The 16,303-nt window shown below is 43.3% G+C and overlaps 1 protein-coding gene and 1 long non-coding RNA gene across 19 annotated transcripts in view; one reads left to right on the forward strand and one right to left on the reverse strand.

Moving 5' to 3' along the window:
* Positions 1 to 16,303, reverse strand: part of PKNOX2 (PBX/knotted 1 homeobox 2) — a 3,670,033-nt gene that overhangs the window by 2,371,567 nt on the left and 1,282,163 nt on the right. The window contains exon 1 of one of the 15 annotated variants that reach the window (XM_069224543.1): positions 9,716 to 9,775. The exons of 12 other annotated variants lie outside the window; for them this stretch is intronic. The gene's annotated coding sequence lies outside the window, so the exon portion shown is untranslated. Of the gene's footprint in view, positions 1 to 9,715; positions 9,776 to 16,303 lie in introns of those variants that run through there. 2 more of the 15 variants (XM_069224534.1, XM_069224533.1) reach the window with 2 other exon arrangements.
* The window catches only part of LOC138285065 (uncharacterized), a 196,432-nt gene continuing 190,037 nt past the window's right edge, over positions 9,909 to 16,303 (forward strand). For 3 of the 4 annotated variants that reach the window (XR_011201508.1, XR_011201510.1, XR_011201509.1), the window contains exon 1: positions 9,921 to 10,033. This is a non-coding gene — a long non-coding RNA (uncharacterized lncRNA). Of the gene's footprint in view, positions 10,034 to 16,303 lie in introns of all 4 variants that reach the window. The other variant, XR_011201511.1, reaches the window with a different exon arrangement.

The following is a 16,303-nucleotide window of genomic DNA, read 5'->3' on the forward strand; positions in this document are numbered from 1 at the left end:
CATCCACATTCAAATTGTGTTTTGAAATACATGTAGCACTGCTTTTAGATGGTAAAAAAAGATTTTTTAAAGGGCATGAAAAGCATTATTTAGTAGCTTACAATTGGGATTTACCTGCAGGTCTGAACAGGAACTACAAAGTGTGCATGGGGCCAGTCTGCATCCAAGGCAATTGGGAGTTGAAGAGCATTTCCCTCCCCCTGCACACCAGTTTGTGCTTTAGTGATTGAACCACAGCAACCTGATCAGACACCCCTCCCCTCACACCTTGCACAGCCTCATAAGTTTAAGGCCACGTACTGATTGGTTGATAGGGCTAGGGTTTTAGTTGGTTTTCAGGGATAAGATTTGTGTTGGACCCTGGGATTAGGACGTGGGTTCTAATTGGTTGATAGGGCTAGGGTTCTGATTGGTTCCCAGAGCTGGGGATTGTATTGGACCCAGGGTTTAGGATTTGGGTTCTGATTGGTTGACATTGGGTTTGTACTGGATGTGGGGCTTAGGGTTGGCTTCTGATTAGTTGTTATGGCTAGGGTATTCATTAGTTGATAAAGCTAGGGTTTGTACTGGAGCTAGGGCTTTAGGGCTAGGGTTCTGATTGGTTAGGATTAGGGCTAGGGTCACCTGATCACCATTGGCCCTAGGGCATCTGATCACAAAGGCTACCTAACATTAGGGTTCAGGGCATCCAGCCTGGGCATCCAGATAAAGGGTGACAGGTTCAGAGTGCTGCCTGGTTGTAACTATCAGGGCCTGAAAAGGGCTTAGGGCCAGAATTGCTGCCTATTTCACATTCTAAAACCACTCTCCAAAAAAAGCAACAAAGACAGCCATGCACAAAAACTCTCAACACACATACACAACTCTCTACAAAGTACATTGTCAATCTACTTTCTACTCATTCACCAAACTCTACCCAGTAGAGCACACTCCCACAAACCCTTATTTTATACACCCACAAGCTCCTAAGTAATCCACTACGCTGTACTACAACACAACCCAATACACTTTTTACGTATAAATAAAACACAAAACTCACACATATAATCAGACAACCCCCCACTGTTAGACCTGACAGCCTTAGGGTGGTCACCCCTAATGTTTTGCCTGCCTCCCTCCACTTTTTGGACAATGTTTTTGCTGTTTTGTAGACTCTGCGCACTTTACCACTGCTAACCAGTGCTAAAGTGCATATTCTCTCTCCCTTTAAACATTGTAACATAGGTTCATACCTAATTGGACTATTTAATTTACTTATAAGTCCCTAGTGATGTGCACTGTAAGTGCCTAGGGCCTGTAGATTAAATGCTACTAGTGGGCCTGCAGCACTGGTTGTGCCACCCACTTAAGTAGCCCCTTAACCTTGTCTCAGGCCTGCCATTGCAAGGCCTGTGTGTGCAGTTTCACTGCCACTTCGACTTGGCATTTAAAAGTACTTGCAAGCCTAAAACTCCCCTTTTTCTACATATAAGTCACCCCCAAAGTGTGCCCTAGGTAGCTCCTAGAGCAAGGGTGTTGTGTGGGTAAAAGGCAGGACATGTACCTGTGTAGTTTACATGTCCTGGTAGTGTAAAACTCCTAAATTTGTTTTTACACTACTGTGAGGCCTGCTCCCTTCGTAGGGTAACATTGGGACAGCCCTCATTCATTACTGAAGGAGTAGCTGCTGATCTGAAAGGAGTAGAAAGGTCATATTTAGTATGTCCAGAATGGTAATACAAAATCCTGCTGACTGGTGAAGTTGGATTTAATATTACTATTTTAGAAATGCCACTTTTAGAAAGTGAGCATTTCTCTGCACTTAAATATTTCTGTGCCTTACAATCCACATCTGTCTGGGTTTAGTTGACAACTCCTTGTGCATTCACTCAGACACAACCCAAACACAGGGTACTCAGCCTTACTTTCATACATCAGCATTTTGAATGGGTCTTCCTGGGCTGGGAGGGTGGAGGGCCTGCTCTCACACAAAGGACTGCCACACCCCCTACTGGGACCCTGGCAGACAGGATTGAACTGAAAGGGGACCTGGTGCACTTCTAAGCCACTCTATGAAGTCACCCCCACATTTCAAAGGCACATTTGGGTATAAAACAGGGCCTCTGCCCTACCACCTCAGACACTTCCTGGAGAAGAAACTTGTAACCAGAACCTGCATCCCGCCAAGAAGAACTGCCTGGCTGCCCAAAGGAGTCACCTGACTGCTTGCTGTGAAGGACTGCTGCCTTGCTGTTGCCCTGCTGACTTGCTGTTCCCTGGCTGAGGTGAAGAAGTGCTCTCCAAGGGCTTGGATATAGCTTGCCTCCTGTTCCCTGAAGTCTCAGGACCAAAAAGACTTCTCTCTTGCAACTGGACTCCTTGTGTGGCGAATATTTGACGCACAGCTTGCTAAAAACGATGCACAGCCTGTTCCGCGGTGAAAAATTCCCGCACGCCGAACCGGGACGCCGCCGCTCGACTTTGCAAGGAAAAGATCGACGCAGCGCCTGCAATGCGACTTTATCTTCAACGCACGCCCACCAGATCGACGCACAGCTGACCTGGGACAACTCCCAGAGGGGAAATCGATGCGGCACCTGCCGTGAGGGAGAAAGTTGCCCGCATCGCCCACCGGAATGATGCAGAGCTTGCCAACAAGCCCAGGATTCCACGCACAGACCCCTGGGCGTCTGAAAACCCTGCAACCCGAAGAGGAGGCCCGTCCGCACACCGGAAATCGACGCAACGTCTTCCCTAAGTGGAAAATAACGACGCAAGTCCGTGTGTGAAGGGGCGAAACTGACGCACACTCACCGTTTTCCACGCATCTCCTACTTTGCGGCCCTTTGCGGATATTTTTCACTCAAAACAGGTACTTTGTGCGTGAAAGAGACTTTGTTTGCTTTTAAAAGACTTAAGATACTTTATCTCACTTTTCAGTGATCACTTTACATTTTCTTATTGCATCTGTGATCGTTTTTGACCTTCAAATATCCAGATAAATATCATATATTTTTCTAAACACTGTGTGGTGTATTTTTGTGGTGCTATATTGTGTTATTGTATGATTTATTGCACAAATACTTTACACATTGCCTTCTAAGTTAAGCCTGACTACTCAGTGCCAAGCTACCAGAGAGCGGGCACAGGATAATTTGGATTGTGTGTGACTTGCCCTGACTAGAGTGAGGGTCCTTGCTTGGGCAGGGGGTAACCTGACTGCCAACCAAAGACCCCATTTCTAACACCCACTATTTCAACATAAATACCTTTCCTTACCCCTCAGTACTCCTAGCACTGTACTTGCCAACCCTCTGAACCCTATATAGAACATCTATCATACTGCTTACCCAACACTACAATCTTCTTTTTCTTACACACAACCAATGACAACCGACTATCAACACTTTGCTACACAAATAAGGAAATATCCACCCCTTGCGCAACCTACAAAAATCTCTCAAAATCAAAAATTCATCCTCTCTCACACTACACAGACCATATTCACACATAACCCCACCTCTTTTCCTTTAATATCCACAACTCAACCGTCCCTCATACTCAAATCATACCCCTCAAATCACTACCAAAATACCAGGTAATACTTCCCACCAAAAACAAATACACATACAAAATGTACCAGCATATATTCTCTCTCATCAAACACCTTACAACCATCCCAGCATACATACACACATCTACTGTTAGCCAAATACCTGTATTAATAATGAACAATCAAACCATCACAAACCCACCCTCTCCAAGCAGCAAATACACTGATCGCTCAATCCACAAACACAGAACAATACCTACCCACATGTCTGCCATCCATTGCTCAATTCAGAACCATTCAACATGACACTCATAATTGACTACCACCCCTATCTCAACACCTTCCACCTTCAACATATGCAAAAGAAAGCAACTCCACAACACTCTTCAGAATCTCACATCCCTTTATCTATCCTAAAACAAACCCACCATTCACAATTCCACGCTCCATTCCTCCATTTCAAACAGACTCACAATCACCCTCACAATCAGACCCAAAAGGGTGTCTTCTAAACTTTTTGGAAGAAGATAATGATAACCATAAACAACACTTCCTCTCTCCACTGACAGTTAATACCACAATAGCACACCAGCCACAAATTTAATATGCAATATTCACCCTCCTGCAGCACAAACTCTCTCACACCTCAAATGCTCATTCTGTGTCAGTAAACAAGTACCACATTTTCAACCTCTTGCTAGACATATAGCCAGACTTACTTTCATTACAGAATTATGACTGAGAGAAGACATGGCATCACTATTGCATGAAGCTGTTACACCAGCATAAAAAACAGTTACACACAATCGCATGGGCAAAAGAGGAGGCTCCTCTGCCATAATTTTTAAAGAAACAACAAATCTCACTAAAGCTGGGGATGTGTCTTTATAAGGTTGTGAGACCTTGTCAGATGTAACCCTACACCAACATTTTCATGTTACTTTCTGCTTCGCTACAGACCACCACCTAGCGATGCAGCATTCGCAGACACATTGCTGGAGACAATATCTAATCTTCTTACCATATACTCAAATATATGCATCCTTGGTAACCTCAACATATGGTTTGCCAAACCTAATATGCCACACTCTAGAACTGTCCTCATTGGCCTAGACACACACAATTTACAGTAACTTGTGCCTAATCCCACAAGCATAGCTGGACATATCAGATATTTTTGCCAACCAAAACCTAGGTATATTCCAAAGAATTACTTCTGTCCTGTGATCAGACCACTTCCTCATTGTCTTTCATCACAAGATGCGAAAACCCACCACAACTAAAACCATTCTACCCTCACCACATACCGACCATGGAATAAGCTGAATGTGGAGGAACTAGAAATTCAGCTTACCTCTAACACAGATCTGGTCACCACTAATTCTGTACAAACAGTCTATGGATGCTCCAGAGAACTTTTGATCTCTTAGGGCCAGATGTATCAAACTTTTTTGCATTCGCAAACGGTGCAAATCGCAAAAATCGTCCGTTTGCGAATGCAAAAATGCCTTTCACAATGTATGAAACGCATTCACAGTGCAAATATAAGGAATCGCTAAATTAGCGATTCCTTGCAACTGCTACATGAATTTGCATGTCACCAACTGCGTATCGCAAATAGCGACATGAGTTAGCAAATCGCTATCTGCACAACGCAAATTGAGACCTAGATTTGCGATTCGCAGATAGCAAATCCCAAAATCATGTCGCTATTTGCGAGACGCAGTTTGCGACACACAAATTCCATCTTGCAATGCTATGAATCAAAAAAACGCAAAAAGCGAATATTCGCAGAATGGCCTTTTGCACATGCAATTTACCACAAATTGAAATCAGGTGGTAACAAAGTGCAAGGCCCAGAATGACTCAATCAATCAATCAAAAAATCTATTAAGCGCGCTACTCATCCGATAGGGTCTCAAGGTGCTGTGGGGGGGGAGCAAGGGGGGTATGCGGTTTACTGCCCAAAAAAACATGTCTTGAGGTGATTTCTGAAAGTCAGGGGGTCCTGGGACTTGTGTAGGTTGGTGGGGAGGGAGTTCCAGGTTTTCAAGGCGAGGTAGGAGAAGGATCTGACAGTGTCTGGGTGGGTGGTCCTACTCCGGTGCTCTTGCCTCCTTTAGCCTGCTGGCTACCCTCTCTTTGGCATGGGAATGCAAGTCGTACCATTGCTTGCGTATCTCCTCAACAAAGCGCTGCACAACACACACTACGCATATTTTGGTCTGGATGTCTGACCACAGTTTCCTCTTCTCACTTTCAGGTACCTGGAGTGAGTTCTTCCCAAAAAGGTTGTCGTGGTTCCTGACCCTCCTCAGTGAGCACCTCCAATTCCTGCTCACTGAATTTGAGCTTGCGCTTCCTGTCTCCTTTCTCCTTCACATTCCCATCATTGGCCATGTTGCTGTTTGGTCCTGGCTGGATCACAAGGCTGCCTCTCTGGTGCTGGGCTGTGTCTCTCTGCCTGCTCCTGTGGGTGTGGCTCCTGGAAACAGCATGGGCTGACTCACTTCCTGATTGTGATGTGATCAGGATGTTCTGGTTTGCTGTTTTCTCAATTTGCGATTTTCAAATACTGATTCGCTTTTTTTTTGCCATTCGGTATTTGCAACCCACAAATTGCGTTTGCTAATTTTACGAAATCACTATTACCGAATCGCAATTTTGATACATCCCATTTTGCATTTCTTAAACAGCGATTTCTTAAAATTCGCTATTTAAGAAATTCAAACCGGGATCTTCATACACCTGGCCCTTAATTCCTCCGAAGACAGCAAAACATAACAAAAGAAAACAAGACAATGCTAAGCTTCAACACACCATGCTCAAAACAAACAATCATGAAGACAAAGGAAGATATGCCTACATAGTCATAACAGAATATACCGTCCAATAATCAAAAAACTATACTATACAAACAGAATCCAAAATGCAAAGTATGCCAATAAAGAATACTATAAAATACCCACTGAATTCCATAAGCCAAAATGCCCAGACGCTACCAATCCAATTTCTCAAGTTTTTTTGTGAAAACTGGCTAGCCATTACACATATAAAGCAAAGATGCTGGATAGCTACTTAAACAACAAAAAACTAACAAACCTAACTGAGTTACAACAATACCCTTCAGCCAAAGGCAAACACAGCAACATTGCTCTTTCAAAGAACTATCACCAACTGAATTTTTGGATCCTGTGAAAGGAAGCAAGCCAGCTGGCTGCCCCCTGACCCTTAACCATCTAAAATCTTTAAAAACATCCTATTCTCAACTCCAGCAGGCATTCCAATAAAAACATTAACCAACAACTCCCTAACAAAAGGAGTTTTCACAAAAGATCATAAAAAGACGTAGATATGCCACTTTTAAAAAAAAACATAACCTGGACAATCAAGACACTAACAACTACAGACCCATACCAAACAGACCATTTCTTGGCAAGCTTATAGGAAAGAAGTTTTTGCCCAGGACTCACAATTTTTTTAAGGCAATTTCATACTTTCTGGCTTCCAAACTGGATTCCATCTAAGAAGAGACACTGAATCGTTCCTAACCACTGTCTAGGATGACCTTTAAAACACAGTGGACCAGAATGGACTTCTGTCACTCCTTCTGTCGGATTTTTCAGCATACTTTGACACAGTGGAACATTAAACACTCATCCAGAGAATTAAGGAAGTCGAAATAGAGGGCACAGATCTCATTTGGATCACATCCTACCTACACAACAGAACAAATAACATACATACCCTCCTTTCTCTTCTAAACCATACAACATTAAACCAAGAGTCTCTCAAAGGCTCAATTTTATCACCCATGCTTTTCAACATCTACATGAAATTATTACCAGCTCTGATCAATAGGTTTGCCATCACCTGCTATAGCTACGCAGATGACACCCAGATATTCTGAAATTTGAAAGAAGAAGACATTAAAACATGAAAGCTCTTGGATTGCTTCGGAGCTCTTAGCCAATGGATGACATGAAGCCACCTCAAATTGGTTGCTTCCAAAAGTGATATACTCACCTTTGGTGAATGGGAAAGATACAAACCTTTTTGCCCAGGCCTGGTGATCTAGGACCATCACCAAAAATAACAAAGGAGGTAAAAACCCTTGGAATTACCACGTATGCCAAACTGTTAACAAACCCACAAGTGGATAAGGTAGCCAAATCAAGCCTTCTCACAGTGAAAACACAGCAATGCCTCTACCCGTACCTAGGATATCCACACAGGTTTCAATCTACCATCTCTTTTGTTCTATCACAACTGGACAATGCCAATGGTCTACCTCATCGCTCAACTTTGTAAATTATGAGAAGACTACAAAGAATTCATAACACTGCTGCTAGGCTTCTCCTACCTGCAAAGCCACAAGCACTCATCTGCCCTGCTTTGAGAGCACTTCACTGGTTTCGAGTTGTAAGAAGGTCCTCCTTTCAGCTGCTTTGTATCACATACAAAGCAATACATGGCAAAGGACCACTCGTCATCATGAGGAAAATCAACAAATACATATAACAAAGAAACCTGAGCTCAAGAATGGTTCCCCACCTCATAATTCCTACATATAAGACAAAAGAAAAACCCATGGGAAGAACATCTTTATCTGTTCAAGAAGCCAAGCTTTGCAATTCACTACCATCAAACAAAAGATGCACAGACAAGCAAGTGCACTTCACAAGATTAGTCAAGAGCTGGTTCTTCCCTCAAATGATCACTATGCTCACAGCTCAATAATATACCACAACAGTGTAATAAGGCATGACAAACTATACACAGTATGGAAAAAAGCTGTTATACAAGTACACATCATTGTACTTTAAAATGTATTTCCTTTTATAAGTAGATACATTTATATCAAATGAAAAGTATATATTACGCCACAAGATACATGTGTATGCATATCAGACGCTGTCCAAATTGCTGCTTTATGCACATACAGGTGCATATACAGAGGACATGCCTGCTACTAATAATTACAATATGTGATGTGTACATTTATGCATATATAAGTTAGTTACAGTTATTTGAAACCATAAAAAATGTACCACAGGATAAATGTGGAAAGTGAATTGTGTAAATATTGCCATTTCAAGTGTTCAATCAAGCAAACAGAACTTTATATGTATGTTATTTACATTTTGCTAATAAAAACAAAAGACCCTTCCCATCCCTCCTCCCTCTATCTCATTTAAACCTTTCTGACTATTATGAACTCCCAAACATCCTTCTGAAAAGTTCACCTTTCCTTTTCAGCCATGACACTGAAATAACAATCACTCACAACCACTGCCTACAAAAAACGTATAACTCCTCCCTTTTCAAATGAATTCCTATCATTCTATAGCTACCCCAAACTCTACTAAGTATACTTGATACCAAGAACACAAACCTAACAAACTTGATGCGCAAGATAGAAAAAAAGAAAAACAAATTGGTACTAACCTACTAACTACTAATCTCGGGTTCTGGAGTAGCATGCTACTCACAGAAAAAGCTCTTAAATGCCTTATCAGCGGTCGTAACCGCTATATATATATTTACAATCATGCTGCTGTAAACCTGACTGACATACATCGGACTTCTAAATTATTTAGTTAAAAAAAACATATGTGCAGTGCTGTTTGCGGAAAAACTGCACTATATCATTTGAAAAATACTGGTCATTTTCACCTACAAAGGCTGGTCGTAATTTCATGGAAAATAATTTGCAAACAGTGCGCAAACAATGTTTGTGTGTAATTGATGTCTAATTTTTTCCTGCTGAACCCAAAATCAAGATGCAAGACCTGGTGGTAATAGTTATCGCACTATCAGCTTTTCATTCTGGATTTAGCGCTGAACCTTTAAATGAGTAGCTGTATGTTTCTTGGAAGGAATAAAAAAAAATCTAGTATTCGCATCAAGAATTTTCAATTCAACGATATCCCCTAGTCTTCCCTTTCCTCTTAAGGCTTACTGACTCTTATACACGCATATCTCCTTTTTCCACTTAATGCTCCTTAGACAGAGATGTCTTCTTTCTGCTGACAATTATTTATTTGTTGCCTGAGAATGAGTATACACTTTTTGACATTTATGGTATTTTGAAGACATATTATAGCCTTCGTATCGGTTTCTATACCGATATCTATATGGTGCTACCTGACTTTTTATTTGTTATTGAAACGTGGCATTTACCAATGCTGTCGACGTGCAGATCGCTCCTCCTCCTGTGTAGTTTAACAGACTAGCCTTTTTAGGATATGGCTCATGCGTAATCCCCCACGTATTTATTACCTCGGACCCCTCCTGTGATCTACACGGGGTCCGTTTTCTATTTTCATTACCCTCCGAGGGACGCTGATTAATCGGTCCTGTTTCTATTTTCATTAGTTTTAGACGCGCACTCACCGGGAAACAATCTCTTCCGGATTTGCGGCGTCCCGTTATAACCAGATGGTTGTTCGGGATACCGTTCCAGAGGGTAGGTCCACAGTTTGGACCTTCGACGAAACCGTGAGTTTTGCTGACCTATGTGGATACTATGTATCCGACTAATTTTCACCATATAGGTTTGCCTCAACAACGAGGTTTATTTAACCCATTTTAGTCTGTGTGTTTGTTCTGATACGATTATTTACGCATGGGCTGTGCATGATTGACGATATATAACCCCATCTTTTCATCCTAATGTGTAAACTTTGCCTAGGGAATAGAGTTAATATATTCCATAATCTGTTATTTGTATCTACTACATTTAGTGTCGATTTGAGTCCTAGGAACGTGTTACCCAACGGGCCCTTTCTCAATTCAGGGATGGTAAGCCCATTAACTAACATTTGGTTTGGACCTATCACTCGTTTTATTCTAATGATTCACTTACCATTAACCACTTTTTGTTTTTTTTCTGGTGTTTTGTTTGTCTATGTGTTTATATTCTAGGGTGACCTGTGGTAACCAGTATACTTAAATGTAAGTTACTGTTTTTTTTTTTTTTTTTTTTTTCTACCCCACCAGTGGTGGTTATTTTCAGTATTTTTATGAAGAAGTGATTCATTTTTGGTCCTGATGAAGCGTCAGTGGATCCGGATGGACCGATAGACACAAAACATGTTGACCTGTCCCTAAGGGCTCTACGAAAATCTTGAGTCCTTAGTATTACGTGAAAGTCTTATGAGCATTACACTCTATATATGACTTTTACTCTTTGTTTTAATCTTGGTCTTCATCTCCACCTTACTGATTAAAACGATAATGTCTATAGGAAGATGAATAACCAATTTTAACTATTTTTTTGACCTCTCTTTTTGCACTGGTGCTTGAATGTCAGCACCTCTGACTGCATAACAACTTGTATGATTAAATAATCATGGTCCAGAGCCCCCCGTCAGGGGTGCCCGCCAGGCATTGCAGCGCCAGCTTGGTGTGGAGCAATTCCCAATGATGATACTAGTCATCCATTGTGATGCTTGAGGGCTCTTGCTCCTGAGACCAGTGGTTCCCTAGGATAACTCATATTTTGGAACAGTGTACCTTATATTTTTCACTAGAGTTTGGGAGACCGTACACTGAACCACTCAATCTCCCGGTCCCTCCCCCAATTTGTTTTCTGACACCAAAAAGAGTTGTCCTGATCGGATCATCGGATGAGTGAGACCCCCGCACCCCCTGGATCCATTAACAGATTCTGACGCAATGGGAGTAGGACTGGTCAGGCACAAGCTAACTCTAGCAATATTGGGAACCATGGTTGCACTCTCTTTAGAGGAATTACCAAGATCATCTCTGCTTTCTGTCATCTCAGTTGTGCCAACAATCTGGGGATCATCACGAACAGAGGAAAGGAGTAACTCATGAAAGGTTACTAGTTCTGTAGAAACGCGTCTGTTGCGTGAGCCTCTGGGTCCGAACGCCAGATGAAGCACACTGGAAGCTGCGAGTTTAGGCAAGACGCAAACAAATCTATCTCGCACTGACCCCATCTGTGGATAAGTGCCTGGAAGCCCTTTTGGTGTAGTCTCTAGTCGCTTAAGTCCCGCAAGTGATGGGAACGTCAATCCACATCTATATTGCACTGGCCTGGGATATACTACGCCGTCACTGAGATATGATTCTGGAGGCAAAAATGCCCCAAATCCTTGGCTATCGTTGTCAGAAGTCAGGATTTGGTTCCACTCAACTTATTCACATAGCAGAATGCTGAGATGTCCCTGCAGAGGAAATGCAGCATTTGGTTATCCACGAGCAGAAACTGGGAATCGCAAAGGAGCCCACAAGGACCTCCAGGCAACTGATATGGAGATTCAGCTCCGTTGAGGCAATCGTTCCCTCTGTCTTCATCATAGTCGCCTTGCATCTTGGCTGCACGCCAATATCTATGCCTTAGAGGGGTGAGGAACCGTTCTCAAACAGACAGAACTCTTACAATGGAATATTGACCTCAGAAGAGGTACTCCGGGGAGCAACTGTCAATAAAACCCCAATTTAGGTCGCACAACCCAAACGGCTGTCTTAATTAAAGTGAGGAGGGAGGAAGACCTGAGAAAGTACTCTGGGCAGGTTCTATGCACACTTATTACTACCCTGTAGAAACTCCATTCAGACAGGGCGTTGCTGGGAGCTAGCTCTGTAGGCGAGAAGCAGAAGAGTATTAACATGTCTCTCTCGTGTTGTAATCACCCACGCCAGTACCTGGCAAACAAAATGGCGATGCGTGCATGCACGCTGAGTTCCCTTAAGAGCAATAAAAAGTGGACAGAGCAACTGGTGCCGCATAGTCCTCGCTCCCTTTCTCCCACTCCACAGAAGCAAGAACAGGTGACACGTAACTCCCCTGGAAGGAAGCATGTTCCCCAGACACAGTACAACAAACGAGCTGGATATGCCATTTGAAAATTACATATACAAGTAACCAAACATCATTTCACTTTCATAGTCATAACATTCCATAAAAGAAAAGGATTGCACACCAAAGAAAGAGGAGTTGTTATTACAGTATGTGCTTGGGCACTATGGTTGGACATGTGACTATGAAGTACTCATGGGATATGTAGTGTTTTAATAACGTTTTGTTTCATTGGCTGCTCAAAAAATAAACAATGAAGACAGAGAAGCATAATCAGAGCCTCCAGTTTAGAATTTGAGCTCTCCCCTACTCCTGTTTTACAATCAGTGATGCTGCCTGTGAAAGCACAGCATAATTCTACATAGCTACTGTACTCTAAGATAAGATTTGCGAGGGGAGCATTCTATGGAATTCTGTGAGGTCAATGTTGGAATGTTTGTGTTTGATGTTTTGTCAGTTAAACTGGTTCTCTGGCTTTGAGAGACTATATACATTGTGGCAGCTTCACTCGCTATAAACTTAAACTGTAAAGTCTACTGAAAGTGTAGCGTCTTATTACAGGAAGGCTGCCACATCTTTTGTTGGCAACGAATTACCAGTGAAACTGCTGAAGGACCCATCACTAAATATCGAATGGACACGTGGCATTGATTTAAGATTCACTTGGTCAGATAAGAAAATTATACCTTTGAGTTTTTTTTCAAAAAAATCTTCAGTTGAACCAGGGGAAATTTCCTTTTTCATAGTTGTGCCCTCATTAGACACCTTAAGGTATTTATGGACTCTCAGGTCTACGTAGTTTGATTGCCTGCGTATCAAACGTTCAGTCGGGGTTTTTGCTCTGCGGTTCACTGTCAGCACTTGTTGCGCTCCAAGCGATGCACCGTTAGGCTATCGACGATAATGGCACACTGTTTCGGACACCATCTTTGATTGGGAAGTCCAGCAGCGCATAAACAGTGAGAACATTGCTGTACACATACCACTGCACCTTTTAGTCAAAGGCACGCTGATTTGGGCCATCTTATTTTGGAAGGTTCTACTCCATTAATACACTACGTAGCTTAGTTTTCTAGCCTTACTTTAATACTTTTATCTAATCGTGAATAGTGACACGCACAATTTCCACAGGCTTCTTTATAGCTTTATTTGGAATTAAAGGCGAAAAATATTCATTGATACACTTAATTGCAGGCATGTTTTTGCAAACCTTTCTCCTAGCGTGAACAGTGAAATGCACAATTTTCACAAGCATCTTTGTTGGGAATTACTTTAAGAGGAATAATACTCAGTGATGTGCACTTTATTGTAAGCATGTCCGCATTTATTGGGGTCTCCTTTCTATGCAACATTGAGCAGTCCAAGGCAGATTTATTTAGTCACTGGACTATTTGTAGAGTAAAGATAAACGACTGAGTACACTGTTCTGTAATGGCAACTCCTCATTACCAATTTTGGGGGAGGAGAAGAGATCACCTAAAGCATTTGCTTGTTAGGAGCAAGTGCCCTCACCCACCCTTAGGTGGCATGCTTCATCATCAGACTTGCTCCTCATCAGGCTGGTGCTGCAATGCCCGACAGGCCCCGTGAGATGGCTCTATGCTGGAGATATTTTCTGATAGGTGCCAGGAAAGTACCAGGGATGCCAATTGTATCCTGGTATGTGTTCAGTGAAAGACTGGAAGGAGTGAGAGTTAAAAGTGATTCAGATACTGGTGATGTACTTTTACTATGGACGATAGGACCTACGTCAAGGTTAAAAAAAAAAGTTGACAGGAAATGCCAGAAATAATGATCTGTCTTTTTTTCTCCTAAGAAGATTATTAATTATTATACTTGCCTTTAAATGCATATCACATTTCATATAATTTTAACACCAGGCCCAAACCTTTTTTCCTTTTGGAAACAGTAGGTCGTTTGGCACTTGTATTGCTTATTATTTGGGGCCTTGTTTGTAGCTGTGAACATTCCCTTAGCCCTCTGTATTCACGCCTTCTCCCTCTCCAACACATCATGGCCGAAGCCAACCATAACTTTGAGTTTTGAGCACTTCACTCTCATGTCCTTCTTCTATGTCAGTAGGGTCCATTTCAGCTGTGATACAGTATTACCAGACCAATCGGGACACGAGGGGGCCCCCAGGCCATGTCTATCTCTAAACAAGACGTCTACTCATCCCGGCCACTTTCGGGTTGGTCGATGACGTGATGTAGGAAGAATAGGAATACATCACATACAAACAAACATAAATTCCCAAATCCCAATACAAGCATTTTAGGCTAGATAGTTGTAAACCAATGTAAGTAGTGAAAGGCTTAATACATGACATGTTAAAAAAAAGACAGACTGTGGGTTCAATAGAAAAGGCAGGTCATATTTAGGACAAACAAACACTTATTAGTTAGGAAAGATATATACATGCTGCATTGTTAAGTTAGCTGTGCTGAAACACACAAGAGGCCCCAGCCACATTAGAATGAGAGTTTTTCTTTAAAGCTGCACCAACTGTTGCTTGCATAATGTTCACTCAGCTTGAACAGGGTGGAACAGAAGGGTGTATCCTTCCTTAGCACAGGGGTCCTAAAAACCACAAGTCATTCATATCGCGTTAAGGGGAATTGTGTAAAGGGTCAGATAAGTATTTGCAAGGCAGGGCTACCATGAGCAGCACGCAACATATAGGGGGTGATTCTGACCTCGGCTGTAAAATGCCCTTACCGCCGGTCAGAAGACCGCCATAACACCGCCGCGGCCGCGGTCAACCGCCACGGTCATTCTGACCCACAACGGCCAAACCTCCAAAAATCCGTCCTCCACTGCAGCCCGCCACATCGGCGGGCAGCGATAAACTGGAGATGACCAAACCTCCACCGTCACGCCAACAGAAATACGCCCATGCCATTACGACCCACGAATCCACACGGCGGTCATTCAAACGCGGTATTCCATTGGCGCTACACACCGCTGCGGTCAGAATACACACACATCACCAAAACACAGCCACATTGGACAATTTGAAAAACACACACCTGATACACATACACACACCACTCCCACACAATCAACCAACTATAAAACACACACCCACATCACCCACAAACCCCTGCGACCCCAATTACTGAGAGAAGGAGAGAGAGACACAGCAGACAATCCAAAGCAAGACACACTGAGGCACACTACACCATCACACACACCACATAGTAGCACAAAGCACCACTCACCAACACACTCCTCATCACATACACCTCACCCACACCACCCCATGGCACCCCAAAGGCATCCACGATTTTCGGACCAAGAACTCCGGGTCATGGTGGAGGAAATCCTAAGAGTGGAACCCCAGCTCTTCGGCTCGCAGGTGCAGCACACCAGTATAGCCAGGAAGGCGGAGCTATGGCAGCGGATCGTGGACAGGGTAAACGCGGTGGGACAGCATCCCAGGAATAGGGAGGACATCCGCAAAAGATGGAACGACCTACGGGGGAAGGTCCGGTCGATGGTCTCCAGGCACAACATCGCGGTCCAGAAGACTGGCGGCGGACCCCCACCCACCCCTCCCGAATTTACATCGTGGGAGCAAGAGGTCTTGACCATCCTGCATCCTCAGGGCCTCGCAGGAGTAGCCGGAGGAATGGACTCTGGTAAGTCCCATCTCAACTACTATATCCCCCACACCCCACCAGCATGCCAACCCACACCCCCACCCTCACCCCCAACCCCCCAGCACACATCCTTCCCGACAATGTCTCACCAGCACAACCCACCCATCCCAACACCAACTCCTGCATGCCAACACAAACCATGGGCACCCATCACCTAAGCATGACCACTGCACTAACCCCTCCCCCCCACTAAATACCCTCACAACACCTCCCTCCAGGGAATGCCTGCACTGGGGGACAAGGGCACCCACAACACGCATGCTATTGCACACACAGAAA

This window comes from Pleurodeles waltl, chromosome 3_1, assembly GCF_031143425.1.
Source record: "Pleurodeles waltl isolate 20211129_DDA chromosome 3_1, aPleWal1.hap1.20221129, whole genome shotgun sequence".
In the NCBI taxonomy this organism is placed as follows: domain Eukaryota; kingdom Metazoa; phylum Chordata; class Amphibia; order Caudata; family Salamandridae; genus Pleurodeles; species Pleurodeles waltl.